Source organism: Castor canadensis, chromosome 9 (assembly GCF_047511655.1).
Source record: "Castor canadensis chromosome 9, mCasCan1.hap1v2, whole genome shotgun sequence".
Lineage (NCBI taxonomy): Eukaryota > Metazoa > Chordata > Mammalia > Rodentia > Castoridae > Castor > Castor canadensis.
In genome coordinates this window covers 115,318,467-115,342,866 of record NC_133394.1, presented here as the reverse complement: position 1 = coordinate 115,342,866, position 24,400 = coordinate 115,318,467, and the positions used below count along the sequence as shown (strand labels likewise).

General features: G+C 37.1%; 1 protein-coding gene across 13 annotated transcripts in view; it reads right to left on the bottom strand.

The window, feature by feature from the left end:
• The window catches only part of Fryl (FRY like transcription coactivator), a 222,240-nt gene that overhangs the window by 165,344 nt on the left and 32,496 nt on the right, over positions 1 to 24,400 (bottom strand). For 10 of the 13 annotated variants that reach the window (XM_074042290.1, XM_074042288.1, XM_074042296.1 and 7 more), the window contains exons 2-3: positions 21,695 to 21,870; positions 1,047 to 1,178 (exon numbers count right to left, since the gene is read on the bottom strand). The gene's annotated coding sequence lies outside the window, so the exon portion shown is untranslated. The remainder of the gene's footprint in view (positions 1 to 1,046; positions 1,179 to 21,694; positions 21,871 to 24,400) is intronic. The other 3 variants (XM_074042292.1, XM_074042293.1, XM_074042294.1) reach the window with 3 other exon arrangements.

Genomic DNA, 24,400 nt, shown 5'->3' with positions numbered 1-24,400 from the left:
TTTTTTTTTTCTTCTTTTGATGGGACTGGGGTTTGAACTCAAGTTTTCACGCTGTAATGCAGGTGCTCTACCACTTGAGCTACACCTCCAGTCCATTTTGCTCTGGCTATTTTGAAGATGGGGTCGCACTAATCATTTGCGCCCGCGCTGGCTTTGAACCTAGATCCTCCTGATCTCAGCCTCCCAAGTAGCTAGGATTACAGGTGTCAGCTGCTGGCACCCTGGTTTAAGACGCTTACTATTAAGAAAGGAAATAAGCTTTCATAGCTGTGATGTTCCCTGCAGGGTTGGCCAAAGCTTTGTTGAGACTGCACTGCAGCTCAACTCCTCTGCCCAGTACGCTCCTATCTCACCTCTCCCCTTTATAGATGCTGATCCCCAATAAACATCCTGGAACCTATACTCATTCAGTATCAGCTTCCTGACAACCCACCCTGTGACACAGAGCAAAGGCAAAACATGACATCCCAGTGACAGATCTGTATCCACCACTAGCTGAACCTAAGGAGAAAAGGCCATAAAACCTTGCTCATATGCTTCTATTTCTAAGCACTTTGATTATTCCAACTTTGAATCTGCTATGGTTCCAATCTTGAATGTTCCCCAAAGGCCCACATGTTAGCCTGGTGCTATTGGCAGGTGGTAGAACCTTTGAAGGGTAGCGCCTAATGGAAGGGCCTAGCCATTGGTGGTGTGTCTTTGGATGGGTACTGAGGGACCATGGATACCTCCTCCATTCTCTTTTGCTTCCAGGCTACAAGGCAAGCAGTAGCTTCGTCCTGCACATGTTGCCTTGCCACAGGCTCAAAACCATAAGGCTAATCGTCCACAGACGGGGCCTTCCAAAACTAGGAGCAAAATAAACCTTTACTCTTCATAAATTATCTCAGATATTTCATCGTAGTGATGGAAACCTGACTAACACAGAACTCCTGGTAGAATACTCATGCAACCAAGAAACTCTAACAGAAGCTGGAAGCTAAAACACAGCTTCAGAAACCATTTTAGACCTTAGTCACTATTTGGCCTTCAGAATATAATCTTACCGTGTCACTTGAGACAGTAATTTCTTGATGGTAACTTGGATCATCTAATCCTGACTGTGTGACTCTTGAGCAGTTTTGAGAATTAAGCATTTAGAAGTTAATCATCCAAGGTTCAAATAAATGGCTTCAGCTCTGAAGAAAAACAAAATACAGCATTTGCTTGTCAGGTATGTTTATAATAAATGCATTTCTGTGTTACTCATATCCATCCTTAGTTCTGACTACATGTCACAAACGCCTGCGCTATGGTTGTCTTCTTCCAATGATGGCACATTATACTTTTTCTGTTTTTATTATGGAAAATTTCAAACTACTGTAAAATTATTCAGGATACTATCACGAACCACCCTTCCCCAATTATTCCCAGCTTCAACAATTAAGCCAGGGCTACTCATGTTACATTTATATCTTCATAGCCCATCACTTCAGAATATTCTGAAGAAAATTCCAGACATCCAAGCATTTCACTTGTAGATAAATCAGTATATACCTCCCTAAGACAAATACTTAAATAGTTATGTTTTCAACATCAGCAAATCCCATTATAATACCTACAATATATTAATAATTTCTTTATCACTTTAACTACCAATGAGTATTCAAATTTCCCAGTGTCTCATGAGTGTCTTTTTAACAATTTTAATCAAAATCTACAAAGAAAACCCATAAGCAATTGTAACCATGTCCCTTAAAACTCTTTTAATCTATAGTTTTTTCTTTTTTTCTTTTTTGGTAGTGCTGGGAATTGAACACAGTACCCTGTGCAAGCTAGGCAGGCACTCTGCCAGTAATGCTGTATACCTAGACCTGTACTCCCTTTCTTTGTAATGACAAGTAATACTTCTACAAACTGACGAACAAACTCATACAATAATGCCTTATTCAGTAACACATTTAATACAGTGCTATTTTACTTGTTAAAATACAGATTTTTCAAAACAGTTCCTATATCTACTAGGCCTATTATTTATCCCATATACAGTTAACATTTGAGATGCTTGTTTTTCAAAATCTAATTATACTAAAAGATCACAGAACTACTATAAGTATGTGCAATTATTTTGATGATTACTAAAAATAAAATCAATAACAACAGGGAGTTATCTTTGTACCATTTGTAAGGACTCATGTGTAGTTGTGCACATTCTAGATTTGACTAGTCTTAAAGGTTTTAGCTTTTCAACAGTTACATAGGCCAGATTTAAAACTGCCATTGAAACACAAATTATCAGCCTCAATTTACATCATAACCAGTTTCTTACTGGTATTTGTACTGTCATTAGTTAATGAATTTAATACCTAATACAACAAAAAGGTTTAACTCTCTTTCTCTGAAATGTTACCTTTGTATTTAAAACTCTCAATTTGACATTCCTTTAGTTAAGTTATAAATCTATTATATATAAATATTCCATTTACTCAGAGGTATGTGCAACTAAATCATGACTGAGGCCAAATCTTCAAGGCCCCAAATCTAGTAAATAGGAACAAAACACTAACTCAGTTGCAACTGTTCGTAATCAGTATCACTCAGACTTGCTGGAATTTTTCACTGCCCTATCAATATTTCTGCTGTAATTCTAGAATGCCTACTTGTCTTGGGTTCATGGAATCTTTTCTCCCTCAAAGCAAATAAAGCTCATGTGACAAATACCATGTCATGTCCTGTAGGTACAGTCATGCACTGGGCAATATTTAATGAGATTTAAACTGTTTTACCTTATCTTTTGGAACAAGTCACAAAACTAGTCACTACTAGAGTACAAAGTAGTTTTAGAACTCTGCAATGCTTCCAACTAGGTGACTAGTGCCACCACAGTTAGGGCTTTCATTTTACTATACTCTTACACAATCTTCTACTCAGACATTGGAAGTTCCAAAGCCATGTTTTTTATGTGTTTATGCAGCTTGTAACTACACCGTCATGGTACTGCATTCCCAGCATTTGTGCAGAAGTTTTCAAAACCTCTTCAGTAGACAACCAACTTTCTTATTCCCAGCATTTCACTTTTCATAAAATAAATATACCTTTTGGTTGTACTGGAAAGTATTTGGTTTATACTTCTCTGGCTTTCTACATAGATTGTTTTCATTTTTTTCAGGACTGGGGTGTGGAGAGGTTTTTGTCTGTTTCCAGGGAGCGGGGTGGAGTGGTTTTTTTTTCCCTGCTTTCTTGCATGTCAATCACTTTTTCATCTTGCCTCCACACAGTATTATTTAACATGGGATTCATCTTCATTTCACTTGACTGATTTAGAGAACATTTCACTTGTAAGAAGACTACTTTTTACTCCACCACTTATAATACTACTTCTGAGACAGTGAAGGGCAGAGAAGTTAGGTAAAGTGTATGTAGTCATGCTGTACACATGATCAATGCTGTGATTTTTTACTTAAAAAAAAGAAAAAGGTTAGATAAACAAGGAGGTCAGCTGGTATCTGACAACACCAAAGAAAAGATTGTAAACAGTCAAATAATGGAAAGTTTGAAGAGCAAGATTCTCCATCTGCAGTAGAAGTAATGATCTAGATGCTTCCATGAGAGCAGCAACTCAGCTGGTGCTTGGGGGCCATCAGGGCAAATGAGGTCCCCAGGGACAGGCAGGCTTCACTATAGTCCAGCAAGTAGAATGGGTGATCAGCTAACACATGAACCTCATTTTCTTTGTGAAGAGAATTTTTAGAATAATTAAACAAGTATCAGAAACTCATTTATTTTAATATTAGTAAGGTATCTGATGTGTGTGTCTCTGATATACATTAAAATAGGAAATAAAAACTGGAATTAAATAAAGCAAAAACAAAGTAGATGAATCTCAGTGATGTGCTTTACAGTATTCTCAATACTGTGTGTGATTGGAGTACTTCATACTTTGAAGATGAGAATAAAGAAGTTAGGTATCTAGCACAAGATGGATTTGGGCCCAACATAAAGGAACAACTTAATTATTGTGTAATTAATGAGAATTCTGGACCATAAAGGATTGGAGTTCTGCTTACAGAGTTTGTAGAACAAAGACAGTTTGGAATGCTAACATTTTGATAAAATGTTAAAGAAATGATTGTTCCATTGAGTAAAAAAGATGAAGATAAATTACTTTGAAGATTTCAACTCAAAACTCTAAATTTAATTTCAAAATGTGTTTTATGTTACACTTGAATACCAGAATATGTACCTAGAAATTCACTGTATTTCAATTAAAGAAACTACATTGCAAGACCTGAAATCTATGAAGGCCAATTCCTGCTCTTCTATTAAAATTATTTAGTAATCTTCTAAGGCCTCATGAAATGATGTAAAAAACCAAAATGATGTAATGCTCTGACAGCCTTTGAGAGTAAGGATGCAACAGTTAGCAAATACAATTAAAACGATCACACAGCTTTTACCTGTGACACTAAATATTATGGAAAACAAAATGTAGTAATTTTTAATCCACAGAAAAATTTGTGAAACATGAAAAAATCTACTTGCAAATAATCCGATGCAGACAGTAAACAGTTATGTCCTTTCAGTCTAACTGGTAAGAACAGTTAAGATGAATAATTTACGGTCATCCCTTTAATTACCAAAGAAAATTAATGATTCCTAAAACTAACAGTTGTACTACACTTCAGTCTTTTAAATAATTCACTTGTCTGTAATCATTTTAGAAATGCTACAGTTCTTATAATTTCTTAAAGTGGAATTTATATTTTAACCTTCTCTCAATCATTCCTTTTAACTTTCTTCCAAATAGCTATTTTAGAGAACATGGAAAGAGAATGCTGACTAACATAATCACAGATAATATTACATGACCTGCTAAAAATGCTGTGTAATGATGCTGTGCTAGAATAATTGGGTTTCACTGCAAAAAAATCTAAATCTCTTGCTGATAAAGCAATGTTCTCTACAGGTAAATCTGTCAACATTTTGTTGATGTTACATTTTTAGCCAGAAGCGCAGCTATTGTCATAGTATTTGATCTAAGGAAGCTTATCAGCAAATTTTCCATTCACAATTTAAAGGAAGTTTTCTAAAAGGGTTTCATTATTGAAGCAAATGAAAATAGCAACAGAGTACAAACTTTCTTATGCACTGATGAATGGATCTGTATTTTTAGCATTATTTTCCTATTGTATATCTATGTTGGCAAAAGAGAAAAAATGGAATCCAACCAAAAATGTATCACATAAAATGCTCTCCACTCCACGTACCCATCTAGACTTGAACATCAAGAGAAAATTTTGGGGCAAATGTAGAAGAAATCTGGTAAGACATCAAGCTTGTGAATCTGAAAAGTTCTTCTAGAACCTAACTTCTAAAAATCCATTACTTCAACTGTACCCCACATAAATGTACAGAAATCATATATTCAAGAAATATTTGTTGAACAGAACTATCTGCCAGGAACCAGAAACAAAAGTAAATAAAACAAACAAAAAAATCCCTAGCCTTGTAAGGATGTTCACATTCTAGTGGGGGTGGGAGGGTTACACATTTTAAAGTTATTCTTTAGCAAATCAGAAAAAAAAAAAAAAGATCTCTCCTTCCAAAATACACCAGTAGCTAATACCTGTAATCCTAGCTACTCAGGAGGCAGAAATCAGTTCAAAGTCAGCCTGAGCAAATAGTTCTAGAGACCCTATATCAAAAATACCCAATGCAAAACAGGGCTGGCAGAGTGACTCAAGTGGTAGAGCACCTGCCTAGGAAGCATGTGGCCCTGAGTTCAAACCCCAAGGCTGCCAAAATAAAAAAAAGTATTGCTCCTCCCCCCCAAAAAAAATCATTATCTAAAACACTTTTCAGGGTCTCTTTTTATATCTATAGTTTTAGAAAATAAAACAATGGAAATTACTCTGCCTACTTGTGATCCAAAGGTCCAGTAAGATCAAACACCAGAGAAAACTCATGTAAGTTTCATGGGCATATTTTATATGTTTTTTTGTACAATATTTTGCTGTAAAAGGTTCCAGCCTGATCCAAATTTCAAAATAGAAAGGGCTGGGAGTGGGGGTAGGATTTCAGTAGTTGCTCAAGCTCCTAATGAAGGTGAATGGCCAGGATTTAGTCTCCAAAGTTCGTCTTCTTTCCTCTCGTCCCATTTGCCATCTCCAGCAAGCTTAGGGAAGCCTGACTTCTATACAGAAACTGAAGGCAAATTCCTATTGATGATTTACTGCCCAAAAACAATTTTTCTAAGTTTAAAGATGGCACTGTCACCTGCAAACTCACAACTTGTGAGCCTTTAAAATATTTACGAACTTACATGCAATAAGAGCTAATTCTAGAAAGATAATCAGAAATGCACATTCATATTTGCTTGCAAAGACCCTCCCTGTACCGTTATTTCTAAGTACAGAATATTGCAGTTGAAGTCAAAGAACAAAAACAAGAGACCAGGACAGACACTGGTGACTCATGCCTGTAATCCTAGCTATTTGAGAGGCTGAGATTGAGAAAATCACAGTTCAAAGCTAGCTTGCCCAGGCAAATAGTTCATGAGATCTCCATCTCCAAAACAACCACAGCAAAATGAACTGGAGGTGTAGCTCAAGTGGTAGAGTACCTGCTTTGCAATCATGAAGTCCTGAGTTCAAACCCCTGTCCCACCCAAAAAAAAAAAGTGTTTCACATATACCAAGCAGACTTGGTAAAGGTTATTGTTTATTAACGTATATGGCATGTACTGATAGACAAAAAAAAAAAAAAATTACAGCAATTTCCTAAGGAAGTAATGAAGAAATAAAAATTTGTCAAAATTTTAATACCTAGAGATTACCACTATTAATTCATACTAAAATCTTCATCAGTCTTGTTCAGGTCTTTTACTTACATCAAAAATGAACATTAAACACTTTATACAATTGGAATTATACTATACAATTTATAGGGGTTAAAACACTTTATAAAGATAGCTTCATTTAACTATTCTATTAGTATTAAACATTAGGTTCAATTCTTCACAACTCTACATAAGAACTATGCATTGAATATCTTCATTGTAGTCTCTGTACATGGATTCGATTTTTCCCTCAAAACCTTTCTTGAAACATTACTGCTCTCTCAAATGTTAAGAGATGCACTTGGCTTTCCCCCTGGACTAATCTGTCTGAATTGCAGACACAGAGTGGCTGTCCAAAAACGCTGATTTCCCCTGTTTCTCAGGGGTATTTTAAAAGCTATTAATTGGCTTTTCACTGTAACTGTTGTCTTGTTTTTAGCACAACTGCTTTTCGGGGTTCTCTTTCCCCTCCACTTATTTAATCTAAAGGATCTCATTTCTCCTTTATATCTAACAGCCCCTATACCATTTTACTGTTCAAAAGTTCAATACAGTCTTCAAAAAGGTCCTTAATACTCTATTTCATGTGTCTACAAACAGGAGGGAAGTATTTATTGATGAAATGCTATGACAGAGGAAATGGGTACAGGGATACAAAGCTTGTAAATGTTTTAGCTGGGGAATGGGCAGATGAACATCCATTCTACTCTTCTCCCATCTAAATATTTGTTAAACTAGCATAGTGGGAAGAAAGTGTTTCTTAAATCTATCTTTTAAAGTAGATATAAATTATTAAAATGGCTTCTATAAAACAATTATGGCTTAGCTCCTACCATATATCTTACAAGAAAAATAAATTCAGTGATTAAAAAAGACCAAAACTATTTAAAACAAAATCAAAAGTGAAATAAACAGCTACAGTACTTAGAATCTTTCAATATACTTGCCAGTAATTCCCACAGATAAAAACATACTACAATGCATTTTTTCAAACCATGGCTTCAGCATACCATGCTGACTCCAAGACAATATTAGTATTTATATTGTGCCTTGCAAGAATACAATTATGCCTCTGTATATGCCCACATGAATATTTGATAAGTGGTTTTATTATGCAGCAGCATTAAATAATCCAAATTCTCTTGGTGCCTAAATCACATCTTGGTACCAAGTTAGGCATATCATCAACAATACTTACAGATTAACAGCTAGAACCACAAAAGTGGTTTACTTGTACCCAGAGGGGTGCAAGCAAGATTAGCACAATTTAAAAAAAACAGAAAAACTACCTCACTGCACATCTTTTATTAGGATATATTGTGGGAAAATATCACCTGATTTCTGTGTAGGAAACATTTTACCTTGGAGTCAGGCCTAATGGCAAGAGAGAAGTGGCATTTCTAGGGACAAAGGGAACAATGCCTGTTCCCCAGGTTTAAAGCAAATGTGGAGGGGAAGAACTGGAGTCATGTTTTCCAAACTGTTCTCACCACAATTTTTTAAATTACATTAAAAATGCATTTACAGGGTTGGTGGAGTGGCTCAAGCAGTAAGAGCACCTACCTAGCAAGCGTAAGGCCCTCAATTCAAACCCCAGTGCTGCTTCTCCCCAAAAAATGTATTTATATTTTATATAACAAGCCAGTGCACATATATAAGCCGTGATATTTGAAACAAAATAAAAGCACACTTTGATAATTGCTAAACTACTTAAAGGGGAAAATATGATATTCTAGACATTTACCACTAAAACAATTTCTTATCTTCACATTTGTAAATCTCTGAACTAAAAAAAGTGGCTTGAGTCTCCTCCTACTTAGTGGACAGTGGAGACACTGAAGTGGATAGCAATCAGAGAACTGGTCCTTAACATACTCCTAAAAGAATAATCTCCAATGCTTCCTCCTATTCTAAAAGCCTGTGGCTCTAAGGGGTGGTTCTGAGCCCGTGCTCCCCTAGAGGTACATGCATCATTACATCTCCCACAGAGACTAGCAAGGTGGATTTCCTATATATAATAAAACACTAAAAAATGAGTATGAATTCCATTGACAATATGCAAACTAAGCATAAATGAAAGATCTCAGTCACTTACATTTAAGTTTTCCACACATTACTAGGTGAAAAAAAACCCAAAGCTATTACATATTATTTGTGAATTTACAAGCAAGCATTAAAAATGTATATATTGTACATATAAGCATGTATGTATGTGTATTTGTATTTGAATGTCACAGAACAAATGCCATTCTTGTTACTTTCTTCATAAAAGGAATGAAAACAATTCACTGTAACATTATTCTAACACTCAAATAAGTAGCTTTTAGTTTTAAGGCTACTTTTTTTTTCCCCTGCCTAATGATACTATTATTAGAGAACAAGAAATAAGCAAACAGTAGGCCAAGTACAAAGGAAAAATAACAGTAAGGGGAGCAGGCAACAGAAACCCTTCACAGTTCAACATGGTCTGCAGTACCCTTCAGTCCCCAGTTCTTAGCTTAAATGGTCTCTCCTCTGCTCTTTATATTAATAGGAATAATTTTCTTTAAAATAAAAGATCCAATGATATCAGAGTTCTTTCTAAAACATTAACATTCAATAAAACACCATGGCTTAACTGAAATAGGGGAGAGTTTAAAAAGAAGTCTCCTTAAAGACTCTTGGTTTTAAAAACACAATAAAACCCTTTATGATGAGGACATTAAGGTTGACCCATATATTTTTACACAACACTGTAAAAACATGGTACAATAAAAGATATGCTTTGGGGGGGAGCAGTCTATACTGAGGTTTGAACTCAGGCCCTTGGGTTTGCTAGGGAGGTGTGCTCTACCACTTGAGCAATCCAAAAGATAGATTTCTCACAACAACCTGAAACTGTAATACAACTTTCTTTCCATAAACTCTACCTACAACTCCCATTACTTTGAGGCTTTTAATTAAATTGTTTGGGAAAAATCTACAGTTTTGCCAAAATTAATATAATTTCTGATTTTTAAATGAGGACAATGTTTACCAGTATATTTTTTGTGCTTCAAAAAATAATATATTTTAATAGGTGAAATTCTAAAGTTTCAGTTCTAGTTTGCATTTCTGACCCTCTCCTTCAATTTCTAAATGTCAGTTACTACTAACTAAAATGGAACATACTTTTTAAACACTTCATGAAGAAGTACTTAAAGAAATAAAAGAAAAAGAGACTGCACTGTCCGAGAAGAATGACAACTCTGGGTGGGAATGGTGGAGAAGACAGATGAGTGAGAATGAAGGGGGCTGAGCTGGGAAAGTCTCTCTAGAGGTTTTGCACTAAAGAATTACTGAAGTCAAAAGGTACCAGTGAACAGATCAGTGTTGAGGGTCTTCCAAAAGCCACGGGAAGGGAGACATGGGCTTAAACTTCACTGAAGGTCAATGCGACCTTCCGCACCTGCAATAAATGGCACTTAGGCACACCTGTACCATCAAGGAGTCTACAGACCAGTTTTGGAAGAGAGACACGTGTAACCATGTGTTTGAGAAAAGGTACTAAATTTGTTTAGGTCACAGTCAGTTATAAAGGAGACAGTGATCAGGCTGGGTGAGGGAGAGGACATGAAAGACTTCACAGGAGAAGTAGTGCTCAGAGCCTCCCTCAACAGAAGACTACCTGGAGGATAAGCTACAGTGACACACATGGCTTCTTGCCTCCCTGAAGAGATGAGCTGATTCTTAAAAAGCCATTTAAGGGCTAGCAGCATGGCTCAATAGGTAGAGTATCTGGTTAGTAAGTACAAGGCCATGTGGTCAAGCCCCAGTGCTACCAAAAAAAAAGCCATTTAAGTAACAGGTTTAGGCTCAATAAACAAGACTGTTTCACTGTGGCCTCCGCGCCATAACTCCTAGTGTGACTGCCCAGGCTTCTGCACTACCCTGTACCCTGTACACAACAGCTCCTGGCTCTACCCCAGAATGGGCTATCTTGCTCTTGCATCCTCCCCATGCTTATGAAAGAAAGTACTGTGCTGGGTAAGATTTACAGTGATTGACAGCTCCCTCTCTCTAGAAATTTGTAAAGGATAATAGCAATTTATTCAGATCAACATTCTCAGTATAGAAAATAACACATTTCAAAGTTAGTAACAAAACAACATTCCAAATCAGTGTGGTCACTACGGATGACCATATAGAACAGGCCACAAAGTAATCCTTCCCATCCTAGCACACATCCAGGAACTCTGAAAGCATTCCACTAAGTCACCCCAACCCACAAATAGGCTTTATTCTTTATAGTAGTTAATTCAGTTTAAGAAAATTGCACAATTGATTCACTGCACCCTCAAAAATGGTGCCCTAAAAATCCAAATTAATGAAGTACCCATTCATAACAATAAAACAACCACTAATTATTGAAGATCTACTGGGTGGGACCACTCAGGTTAGGTAGTTCATTTTAACTCTAACAAATCCACAAGTTCTGTAAATGTTCAACTTTACAGATGTGTAAACTTACAAAACAAGTAAATGAACTGAGAAATACTGCACATCTGGATTCTTTTATATTTCAAAAGAATAAGCCATTATATGGAGCTATAGGAGATTAAGTATTCAAAATGCAACTGTGATTTTAATATATCCTTAGGTTGATTCTCAGAACAAAAGCTAGAGATCTCTCAAAAAAGAACATAACACATAATTTATTTTAAATATTTCATGAAAACAATAAATTTACCGTATTAAAGTAAAAACAGGGGGAAGAGAAATCATAGTACGACCAACAAATCAGAGATTTCTTATTTTATACTTTAAACTAAATCCAATCCTTTTCTGTTAGTATCTATTAAAAATCCAATAAACAACATCACAAAGGAAAGTAACAATCCCAATTTAGGGAAGATTCTTAAAAATAATCTTCAAACTAAAACATGCTTCCCAAAGATGAAGATGAACAGTTTAAACACTGTGCTAATTAAATCAGCTGCAAGGTTCCATGGTGGACCTGACAAAATACATACCTGTGGTTCAAAATGAAAACTCCCTCCACTCAAATCATCCCTTTTCTCCTTAGTCCATATGGGCCCTCTTTGCTTTCTTCGTGCTCTAGTTTGAGAGAATATTTGGTCCCTGGCTCAGTGTAGTGGAGTTCAGGGTCATATGAATAACCTTGTGTATATTGTCTCTGGACCAACATCTCAATTCAGGTTAGGTGCCTCTTCTCATTAAGATTTTTGATATGCATTTAAATCATATTAATGCTAGACAGAAATGTTAACTGGAAGATTTATGAGAATAAATCAAAAGGGCAAAAACAATTCTTTTAAAGCTTTCTAGAAACCTAATGCCAGGTACAGAATAATAAATGAGCACAACCCAACTGTACATGAAGTCCTGCTCTGAACAGCGAGGTATACAAAAAACCAACAGGACAGCCTATGACCCAGGGAATGTGAGATGGAGTGTGACTCACTCAGTGCTGTGACCCTCTCTCCAGATCTTCCCTGGAACAAGAGTGTGGTATAAAGTTCCCAAATGGTATCAATGTGGTTATTACAAAAAAACAAAAGCTTATCTTTTAAGATCCCAGGCTTCTGAATTAACGCCATGATTATACTTGAAGCTCTAACTCTCATGTAGGACTTAAAATAGCATTGGAAATAAGATTTGGAGAGGGCAACTTAAGGAATTGAGTCATTTCTCCCACCTCATCGGGTTTCTTCCCCATCACTACCAGTTACATAATCCCATGCAGAATGCAGTATTTCACTCATGACAACTTTATCTTTTAAGCCTTTCATAAACCTGTCAAACCATGAGCTCCATGGAATATTTTTGGCTTCATAGAATTTCCATTTTAAAACTAAAAAACTTTCATCACCCTAAATCTAAACGGATTGTGATTGAATACCACAGGACCAATTGATAATTTGATTCTTACCTAAAGAGTACTTAATGTTTCAAAATAATTTTTTAAACTTAAAATCAAATTGTAGAACATAAGCCTCAATGTCCTAATTTAATCTTAAGCAAGCTCACTTTAAATTTCCATTAAGATATTTTAACTGAAAATAATATAATCAAAATACTTTTTATTAGTTAATATTGCTGAAACATTAAAAATTCGAAATGTGACTTTAGAAAATTCACTTTTTAAAAAATAGGTTTAAATGGTTTAGTCTCTATACAATTCAGATAACAAAAGTGAATTTCATCCAGTATGGAACCAAAATCTAATAATTTAGACAGTGACTTAACTTCGTTTATAGGAAGCAAGAAAGAAAGAGAAGGTGTTAAAGAAAGAAGAATGGAACAAGAAGAAAACAGAGGAAAACCTATAAGGGTGTTGTGTGTGTGTGTGTGTGAGTAAGACAGAGAGAGAGAGAGAGAGAGAGAAAGAGAGAGAAAGAGAGTGAGAGTGAGAGTTCATGGACAAGAGATGCAGTTAATGGTACAGCACTTGCCTAAGGTGCTTGAGGCTCTGGCTTCCATCCCCAGGACCACAGAAAAAAGATGAGCACATAAAATCACTTGCAAACTATAGGCAGTAAACAATAGCCTTCTCTTCACAACAGAAATATGCTGGCTGGCCCCAATGTACAACTAAAATCAAGTGTTAGAATCACATACTAATCTTTGTCAATATATGGACTATGACATTTAACCTTGAAACATCGCTAAGAAGTTAGCAGGGTGGACAATTACACCACAAGATAAAAGCAGAGGTACATTTAGTTCATGAATTTATTGGCTATTCTTTGCCATCATGGAAATCAAGTATTTAATGCTCTTAAATATACTGTTACTTTGTCATAAGAACTCTAATACTGCTATGGGAACATATTTTTGTCAAACCAATGTAGAGAATCTAAGTATTATTTGATCTGCACTAAATTATAAAGACTGCTTCAAAAGGCAGATAAGTTTTTTCTTTATCTGAATGAGGTCACTCCCTGAAGGTTCTAGTATAGATATCTGTAGAACTGTACTCAAGACTTGCCTCTTTTATATATTTCTAGAGTGATCGCCCTAATCTCATACAAGTCAACAAATCTTTTGTGTTCCAATCCGTTCTGAAATGAAAAAGACAATTCTTTGTATTCCAAATAAATCTATAAATATTTCCAATATCACAAAGACTATGATGAATATTAGAATTGACATATCAACCAATGAAATATGTTGCATGGGTTTAAAAAAAAAAGTCAATCTGACTGAAGGAGTCTAAGAAGGATTAGAGGAATGGTCAGGATTGAGCCTTCAGGAAGTTAAGGAAAACAAAGGAGGTTATAGGGTTTTGGAGACAGAGATGTCACGACGGAAGACAGGAGTCTGAGGACGAGCTAAGGAAGAGGTAGATAACTATGAGTCTTGGTTGCCTAAAGGAAAGTAGTCACAGAAGAGTAGGCTGGAAGCCTAAAAAAACAAAAAGATGGCAAAGTCATCATGTCCAGGAGGGATCTCATTCTTCCCCAGTGAATTTTTGAGAAAGAAAGTCATGAATAGATCTGTGATTTCCAAGTTATCTTTGGAAGCAGACTGGATGAGGAAGAGGGACTTAAACATAGTGAGACCAATTTATTAAAATATGCACAGTCCAGGGATATCCTTATGACATAGGACAGTGGCTATAAAAATACAAGGGAATGAGCCAAGATCTGAGGTAGAAGTGCAAGAATTTTACAACTGAACAGGTACCATCACCTTTCACAGTTGCCACCACAGCCCACTAAACAGCTCCTGCCAGTACCTCCTCCCTTGGCTGGAGTGACTCCTCCCCAAACCCTTCAGACAGGGTCTCACTGTGTAGCCCAGGCTAGCCTGGGACTCCTGACATAGCCTGCTAAACGAAGAATCTATTTACAAAGCAAGTCAGATGGCATAGCATACCTCTCTATTACTCCATACAAACCAACAGATCTTTTCAGCTCCTGGAAGGTCTACTCTCCTGCACCAGTATACTCCCACACTGGTTCTTATGACTGAAAACTGCACACTGGTTTTTTTTTTTTTTTTCACCATCCTTCAAATCTCAGTTTAAATTTCATTTACTCAAAGAGTCAATAAACCTCTCCAATCTAGTAATGACTCCCAATCCTTAAATTCTCTCTTAAAATATTTAAGCACAAATTTAGACCTGTGTTTGTTTAACACAAACATCCCCATTACTTCCCTGAGAGCTAGGAAAATGACTTTGTTACCTAGAACCCAGCCCAGTACTTGAACGCCACTGGTAGGCATTCAACAAATACTGGTTGCATTAATAAATAAAGCCACAAAAGGTCACTTCAATTTCTCAACTAGGAAAATGGTCATGCCACTACCTGACAAAAGAGGAACACTGAAGAGTCATATGGATAAAGTCACATTCTACCCAGGGCATGTCTGAAGAAAATCTAATAGATGTGAGCTGTGTAAGCAGAGTCATCAAATATGGAATTCTAATGGATGCTTATTAGAAACTACTTTTGCTAAAAATCACTGTCTCCTCACCTGGGCCAAAAGTAGGAGAAAATTTTGGAATCCCTGCCTCCATTTTACAACTGTCTCCTTTGCTCTAGAGTCTCTCTCATGCAATTACTTAGGGTTTCAGGAAGGACAGGACTGATGGACAATATCTCTCTGACAAGAGGCTAAAACTACACCTAAGAAACATCAGAGCCTCACAGGACAGATCACACACACACACACACACACACACACACACACATGAGGACAATTATCTATAATGAAGACACTGCACCTGGAGCAGGAGCAATCACCTCATGGGAAGGAGACTGCTCTCCCCAACTTCTCCCCAGAACCCCTCGAAGAACCAGAACTGAGGTAATAATGATCACTCAGGCCGCACTTTGCCTGAGACTGCTTAATTATGCTTACATTTTGCCCCTTGCCCCAGTTCTTCCTCTATTGAAACCCAAAGCTCATGTCTCCACCCCAAAGATGGGCTGAAATGTGTACTCTGCCTCTTCCTGCAGGGCACCTGTGCTGCATAGTAAACCTCATTCACCACTACTTGCCTTATCTGGAGTTACTAGGGTGAACAGTCTGACCTGACATGTTGAAACCCCTGGAGTTGGGCCTCTGGCCAGAAAAATTAATGTATCATTAATGGAAAAAGAGGAAAAAAAATGAAGTAAGCAGAAAGAAGATTGGAGAATACTTCTACTAGTTGTCAGACAAAAAAATAGATAAAAAGTGGATATTCCTAATACATGAAGAGTTTGTAAAAGAGAAAACAACAAACCTAGAGAAAGAAGGCTAAAGAAATGGACAGTAACAGAAAAAGAAATACAAATACCTCTTCACCAAGAAAAGCCACCCAATCTCCCTCATAACGATAGATGGAAATTAACATTACAATCAGATTCCTTTGGCAAAAATCCCAAAAGTTTGACAACATATTTTGTTGACAACATTTTGTATAGACAAGTAGGCACTCATGCTAAACTGATGAGAACACAAAGAGGTACAATTCTTAGAATGAATCTAGCAATACCTATTAAAACTGCAAACTCATTTAGCCTTTGACTCTGAATCTACTTCTAAGAATCTGTTCCAAGGCTGACATGGTGGCTCATGCCTGTAATCCTATCTACTTGAGAGGTGGAGATTAATCGGGAGGGCAAAAAGGGAGACACCCCCAATCTCAATCAATAGGTCAAGTGTGGTGGTATACCCTTGTCATCCCAGCTATGTGGGAGGTTGAGATCAGGAAGATCACAGTTCAAGGCAAGCCCAGACAAAAAGTTAGCAGGACTCCATTTCATCAAGTAAGTCAGGTATGATGGTGAACACCCAGCTACACAGAGGTGTGAGTAGGAGAATTGCAGCCCAAGTCCAGCCTAACAAAACGCACAAGACCATATGAAAATAAAGCAAAAAAAAAAAAGGATTGAGAGTATGACTTAAGTGGTAGAGCACTTGCCTAGCAAATGAAAGGCCCTGAGTTCAAAACTCCAGTTCTACTAAAAAAAAGAAAAGAAAGAAAAAGAATCTATTCTAAATCTACAAAATAGCAAAATATGAAAAGATATCTATTCACTGCAGTATTATCTATACTAGTAAAAGATTAGAAGCCAAAATCCCTATCAACTGGGAACTGGTGAAATAAACTATGGCACATTCACCCAATGAGAAATTATGGGGCTGTAAAAAGAGATGAGTGATAAAACAGTATATATCAAGTGAAGAAAGCAAGCCATATAGTATTTGACAACCTACATGAAAAAAAGGAGTGATAAGAATATGTTGTCTGCTTATATTTAAAAAAAATAGTTTTTGTTACAAAGTTTTCAGAACATAATTAAAAGGAGAGGAAGAAAATAGAGGTAGAAGCTAGACTTCTCTAAATATACCTTGTTTTGTGGATTTGACTTCGAAACCACGCAACTACTATACATGATTATATAACTAAGTTACTTCCTGCAAATGCTTATTAAATACCAAAAATAAAATAAATGAACTTAAAAGTACATTATCAAAATTTAAATAAATAAACTTAAAAGTATACCCAGTTTTTGGCTCAGCTACACAGAGAACAATTATTAAGACTCACATATGTTGACAAATAGTGCAGTATGTCTGGGAGGGCCCCAATGATCTCTGCCTCCTGGTACTCTCACCCTTACGTAATCACCCCCCCTTTCACCTGGACTAGATTTAGAGACTTTATTATAAAAATAGAATCAGCAGAATGCCAGTGTTCACAGCAGCCCTATTCACAATAGCCAAAAGGTGGAAGCAACTCAAATTTCTAACAATGGATAAAAGAAATGTGATATCTATGCTAATAGAATCCCTCAGCCTTAAAAAGGAATGAAATTCTGACACATGCTACAACATAGAGGACCTTGAAGACATTATGCAGAGCGAAATAAGGCAGCGACAAAGGACAAATACCGTAACTGCCTGATTCTACTTGTGAGACAGATTCACAGAAACAGAAAGTAGAATGGTGGTTGCCAGGAGCTGGGGAATAGGGAGCGGGGTGTTACTGGGAACGGATAAGGTGATGACTGTGCAACCTGCCACTCAAGTATACACTTAAAAATGATTAAAATGGTAAATTCTGCAGTATGTACATTTTACTACAAAGAATGCAGCAGATGTGATGGTGGTCTCTCTAAGTACAGATTACTAAAAGACTATGCTTCCCTTGCTCTGAATTAGTAACCAGAGACCTATTAGCAGCCCTGTGGAGAGGACCAAGGAATTGCAGTCAAGAGCCATCAAGAACCTGAAACCTGCCAAAACTCACATAAGTGATCAGGAAATCTCCCTCAAATCAAAAGCACCCTCCTTTGTCACTCTCTCAAATTGAGCCTGGGGATGAATGCAGCCCCAAAGATGCCATGATTGCAGCTTTATGAGACTATGGCTAGAAGCACTCAAACTGTATCCAGAGAAACACTCAACACAACAGTGAGACAATAATGTTCACAGTGTTAAGCCACTAAATTTTGAGGTTATTTTGTTATACAGCAATAGATAACCAATACACAATTACTTTGACCAAATATTCCTAGGGGAGTGTGTGCTAAGCCCACAAAAGATTTGCAAATGCCACTCCTGTATATATATATATATATACCCAAGGAGGAGAAAAATGTTCATTATATCTACCAAAAGATATATACAAGAGTATTTGTAGCAACTTGATTCATAACAGGTCCCAAAATGAAAGCAACTCTGTATCCATCTAGCGAATAGATAAATAAAGGGTATCTTACACAATGGAATACTGTACCTCAATGAAAAAAAAAATTGTCCTTTCATACAAGAGGGGAGAATCTCATAGATACAAAAAGAGCCAGACAGGACAACTTTTGTTGATTTTGCTACTCTGAGACTGTTATATGTAAAATGAGGATACCATGAATGAGAAATTATTTAACATTGTAACTATATTATCCCTCCTGTCATGAAGAACCAGATTCTCAGCCAGAGAAAGGTATAGATATAAAGAAAAGAAGCTGAAACTGAAGTACCCACATGAACTCATGAGGTACTCATGAAAAACATTAGCAACAAGAACCCCTGGGCCCCAGATTGTAGCCTTTCCTTTACCCAAATAAAGAAATTAAGGTTCTGTCTAGACGCTGCTGAGACCAGGTACTGGCGGGGAAAAGAACATGATGAACCTGGAGTCCGTGTCTACAATTAATAAATAAGGCAAAAAAAAATCCTCAAAAACTTCCTGAGGTAAAAAGAAGACCTTCTTTTTCAAGAGTTTAGGAATAAAACTGTTCCAAGTAATGATGAGGTCGAGGGCAGAAAGTGATAAGGACTGGTGAGTACATAGGACTTTGGGGTTGCAGTCTGCAGGAAGTAATGCTAGCTTACTAACTGGCTTCAGCTAATGCGATACAATCACACCCTTTCCTAAACTTCTTTCAGAAGGTATCTGTGGCCAAGCACCAGTGGCTCACTCCTGTAATCCTAGCTACTCAGGAAGCAGAGATCAGGAGGATCACGGTTGGAAGCCAGCCTGGGCAAACAGTTCACAAGACCCTATCTCGAAAACACCCATCAGAGAAAAAGGGCTGTTGGAGTGGCTCAAGGTGTAGGCCTGAGTTCAAGCCACAGTACTGAAAAAAAAGAAGGTATCTGTATTTTCTTTTTTTAAAAGGGTCCCAGTATTGGAACCACTGATCTAAGATGTTAGGACCCTGGGAAATTACTAAATAAGGTAGGCAAAGGAAGAATGAGAACCACTAATACAGTATAATTTAAGAGCAGACAGAGAAAAGGCTAGAGGTCAGTAAAAGAGAAGGGTAAGAGTATAGAAAGAAAGGAACAAAAGAAAGACATCAATTTCAAAACAGAAGGGTTAAGTGAAAAATGTTCTAACAGCAGGGACCTTATTCTTGTTCCATAATTTAACAAAAATAGACCAAAGTATCCCTATTAGGAAAGAAAACACATCCTCAAAAGAAAAAAAAAAAACAACATAACCCTATTAACTTGTTCATTAAAGTCATAAAGCATTAAGTGTATGAAACTGTACCACAGGGCTCTCCATTCTACCTACCTGGCTTTCTCCCTTGTTTAACACCCATCTGGTGGCTAACTTCTTTACAGTGCTAAATACCACTATGCATTTGCATTCATAAATGGCAGACATTTAGTAAGTCGTTCTGCTCAGTCTTCCTCCTCTGCCAAAAGACGTGTTCTGAGTAAACATCAGAAAACTTCTTGGCACCTATGCTCCCAAAAAATATATTACAATGTGGAAAGGCACCCACAGTGTATGCAATAAATAGATGGCATTGCACACCTCTTTTATCTTCATAAATATGCATATAATTTGGGAGCACCAGGATTTAAGAGGATGTTCTTGACTCAATAGGCTCAAAATGCCTTTAGACAAGAAAAGACACTAACAGGATAAACTTCCTCAGCCTTACTATAAGACAGCATATAAATTACAGAAAGTTGCTCATCTGTGTGATGGTTAATCAACTGACTGGATTGAGAAACAGCTAGGAGTTCAGTAAAGCACATTTCTGGGTGTGTCTGTGAGGGCATTTCCATGTAGGACAGGAACAGTGGGGGCGAGGGGAGAACATGTGCCCTGAATGTGGGCAGTACTATCCAGTAGGCTGGGGACCCATAGGAAACAGAAGAGAAGGTAGAAGCCCGCCACTGTGGACTCTGTCTCTCTCCTTCTCTGCTTCCTGGCTGCCATGAGATAATGAGATAAGGAGCTTTCCTCTGTTATGACTTTCCACCATGACATTTCTGCCTTGCCACAGGCCTAAAAGCAACAGAGCCAACTGACCATGGACTGAAACCATGAGTCAAAATAAGTTGACTTTCTCATGTATTTTGTCACAGCAGTAAAAATGTGACTAGCAAAACACATTTTTAAGTTTATTCTTTATAAGTATTACACATTATACACAGAAAGTAATCGATAAAGGATGTTTTGAAGTCTCCAAAATCCCAACATTTGTAACACTTTTAGATGTGATTTTTTTCTGGCAGTACTGAATTCAGTGCCTTATGCTTGCTAGGCAGGTGTTCTAACACTGCAAATATGCCCCAGCCTTAGATGTGATTTTTTTTTTTTTTTTTTTTTGAGGTACTAGGGTTTAAACTCAGAGCTTTGCACTTGCTAGGCAGGCACTCTACTACTTAAGCCACTCCGCCAGCCCTTTTTTGTTTTGGGTATTTTCAAGATAGGGTCTCACAAACTATTTGCCCAGGCTGGCTTCAAACCACGATCCTCCTGATCTCTGCTTCCCAAGCAGCTAGGATTACAGGTGTGAGCCACTGGCACCCAGCATGTGATTTTTTTTTTTTTAATTAGCAAAAAGAAAAAAAGTACAAGTGTAATTTTATGTAAAAGAGAGGGACTAGAAAAGGGGGAAAGCAATGCAAACAGCATTTTCTTAATTTATTATACTTTTTTTTTTTTTTGGTGGCACTAGGGTTTGAACTTAGGGCTTCTCATCTTCTAGGCAGGCGCCATACCACTTGAGCCACACCTCCAGCCCTTTTTGTTCTGGTTATTCTGGAGATAGGGTCTCTTTGCCCAGGCTAATCTGGACAGCAATCTTGTTTTGTGCTTCCTGCAATCACTGGAATGATAGGTACACACCACCACGACCAACATTTTTCCTTGGAGACAGAGTTTCATAAACTTTTTGCCCCCTGGGCTGGCCGAGAACCCTGTTCCTCCTGATCTCAGCCTCTCACCTAGAGTGTTATGACACATACCACTGTTCCCAGCTATTGATTGAGATGAGGCCTACAAAACTATTTGCCCAGGTTGGCCTGAAACCACATTGAGATCCTCCCAATTGCCACCTCCTAAATAGCTAGGATTACAGGCATGGGCCACCTGTACCCAACAATAGATCATTATTCTTCACAAGGAAAAAAATAAGTGTATATCCTTACCACTTAGAAATGGTTTTTGAGGCACAGAGTTTATAGAAAAGACAGCAAATTTGGAAAGGATCCATCTAGAAGCTTTTCCAACCTGGAGCTTGTAGTTTACAGGCACTCACATGAGCACACTGGGGCAAAGCAGTAGAGATTCTCCATGGATGAAGCAGACTATAGAATGCTGAATGCTGGAAGGCAAAAAGAGGGAAATATGGTGGGTTATTAGTGACAGACAAGTCTAAAACCGCAGGTGTTAACATTTTAGCTGCCATGAAATATATATAGCTAATAAAATTAGTATCATTTACAACAATTCAAATAACTCATAATTTGGTCAAGAGCTCAGTTATCAAAAAAAAGAAAAAAGTACATCTTCACAGGTTTGATCCCCAGAACCACAAAAAAAAAAAAAAGAAAAAGAAAAAAAATCTCAACTCTTCATAGAAAGAATCTATCTAGAGTCAGAGGCCAAGATAGTGAAAAATAGTCTTTTCAGGGTTATAACTTAAATGTTCTTTTGCCACCTACATAATTTTTCTCAAGTATATTGCAAATTTCCTCATCATCTTAAAGAAAATGCGAGTCATAACTACCTGTCCCTTGATGACGCTGGGGTCATCACAGTGCTTAAAGGACTTGAGGACACAGCATCAGGGGACTTGGGGGAATGATCCGAGAGATACTTGTCTTTCAAGTGGTCCCCCAAAAAACAGGTGCTTCCCACTTCTGGGGGTACTAAGGAATACAATTATTGTTTGATCCAGCAAATCTCTCCTCTACAACTACCTCCTGCAGATAAAACCACATACTCACAGAGTCACAGTGATACAGCAAGATTATATGTAAAGTGAAACACAGAAAACAACTCAAGAAGAAACTAAAGTCACCTAAGCACATCCATAGAAATGGATTCCATGCAACTGTAAAATGAATGGGGAAGCACCTTGAATTTGTATGAAAAAAAATAACTAGACTGCAAATATGCAAGGTTATCTTCTATGTTCTATATTCTGCATTTTAAAAAGGGAAGGAGAAAGAAGTGAAAATCACTGGAATACATGAGAAATCAGTGCAATAGCTACCTGTAGAGATAGCAAGGAGATGGGGATGAGAGTTAGGAGGTCTCTGTGTCTTTTACTTCTGAAATATGAATATTCAACAGGAATTAAATTTAAAACAAGTCCCCAAAATAAGTTTGATTCCTACTCTTTCATGAAAAAATGAGTTATTATATTAGCACAATGAGATCACTTTCCTGAAAAGCCAAATGGTAAGTTTATGTCCTTATCCTTAAGAAGAACACTTCTCTTTGTTACTAGAAGCAACTAAATACACAGAGCACCTTCTATGTACCCGCGCTTACATACATCAGTGAACAAAACTGAAAATCCTGCTCTAGTGAGCTTGTAACGCCACTGTTACCTATTTACCCATTGCTAGGGAAGGTACAGAAAGAAAGGAAGCACAAATAAACACAGCTGGAAGAAGTGTAACTTTCTAGTTAAACATGCTACCAAATACTTTCCCATTCTGTCCCTGAACTCTGATAAAAGCAGTAAAATTTGAAAAAAAAATAAATGAAAGATAAAAAAGCAAAGAGAAGAAAAGAGTCACTCTTTGACATGGGAAAACTGGAATTCTTTCAAAAAATAATGGGAGGAAGTGCTATTGACAAACCAAAGGTAAGACTCAAAATCATATTTGTCTACCATGTTTCTAAACTGCATTAAAAATATGAAGGGAAAAAGCAATGAATGTTACTTCTAGATAGTGATTTTAAATGAGTGATTTTTTTCTCATGTTTTTCTATGTTTTCCAAAATATCTCTAAGCAATTTATTACTTTTATAGTACAGAAAAATTAAACCACTAGGATGATGCTATGGACTGAATGTCTGTGTCCCCCAAAGTTCACATGCTGAAACCCTAACTCCTCTGTGATGGTATGGTACTAGGAGAAAAGCCTTTCAGAAGAAATCAGGTTACTAGGATAAGGCCCTCATTATTGAGTGCCCTTCTAAAAAGCACAAGAGAGCTTGCTTCCTCTCTCTCTCTTCTCTGCCATGTGACAATACAAGACAACTATATGCAAACCAGGAAGTGGGCGCGCCACCAGATACCAGATATGCCTTGACCACGGACTTCCCAGTCTCCAGAAACGTGGGAAATAAATTTATGTTAAGTCCCTCAGTCTATGGTATTCTGTTATAACAGCCCAAACTGACTAAGACTGATGGCTACGATCAGAAAGGAGACAACAAATGTTGGTGGGTATATGCTGGAACCCTCATACACTGCTGGTGGGAATATGAAATGATACTTCCACTTTGGACAAGTCTGGCAATTCTACTAGGTATATATGCAAGAGAAATGAAATATGTAAATAAATGTTCACTATACCATTATTTGCAATAGCCAATGATGGAAACTATGAAAATGTCATCTACCAACAAACGGATAAATGTGGGAGATCCACCTGCTGGAATATATTCTGTCACAAAAAAGGCATGTTACATAAGAGAGGAATCTTAAAAGCTTTACACAAAGTGAAAGAATCCATTCACAAATGGTCACATTTTATATGATTCCATTTATATAAGGTGTCCAGAATAGTAATCTATAGAGAGAGAGAAAGTAGATTAATGGTTGCCTAGGACCAGAAGAAAAACAGAAGGGAAGTGACTGTTAGTTGTTATCAGAGTTTCCTTTAGGGAGTGAT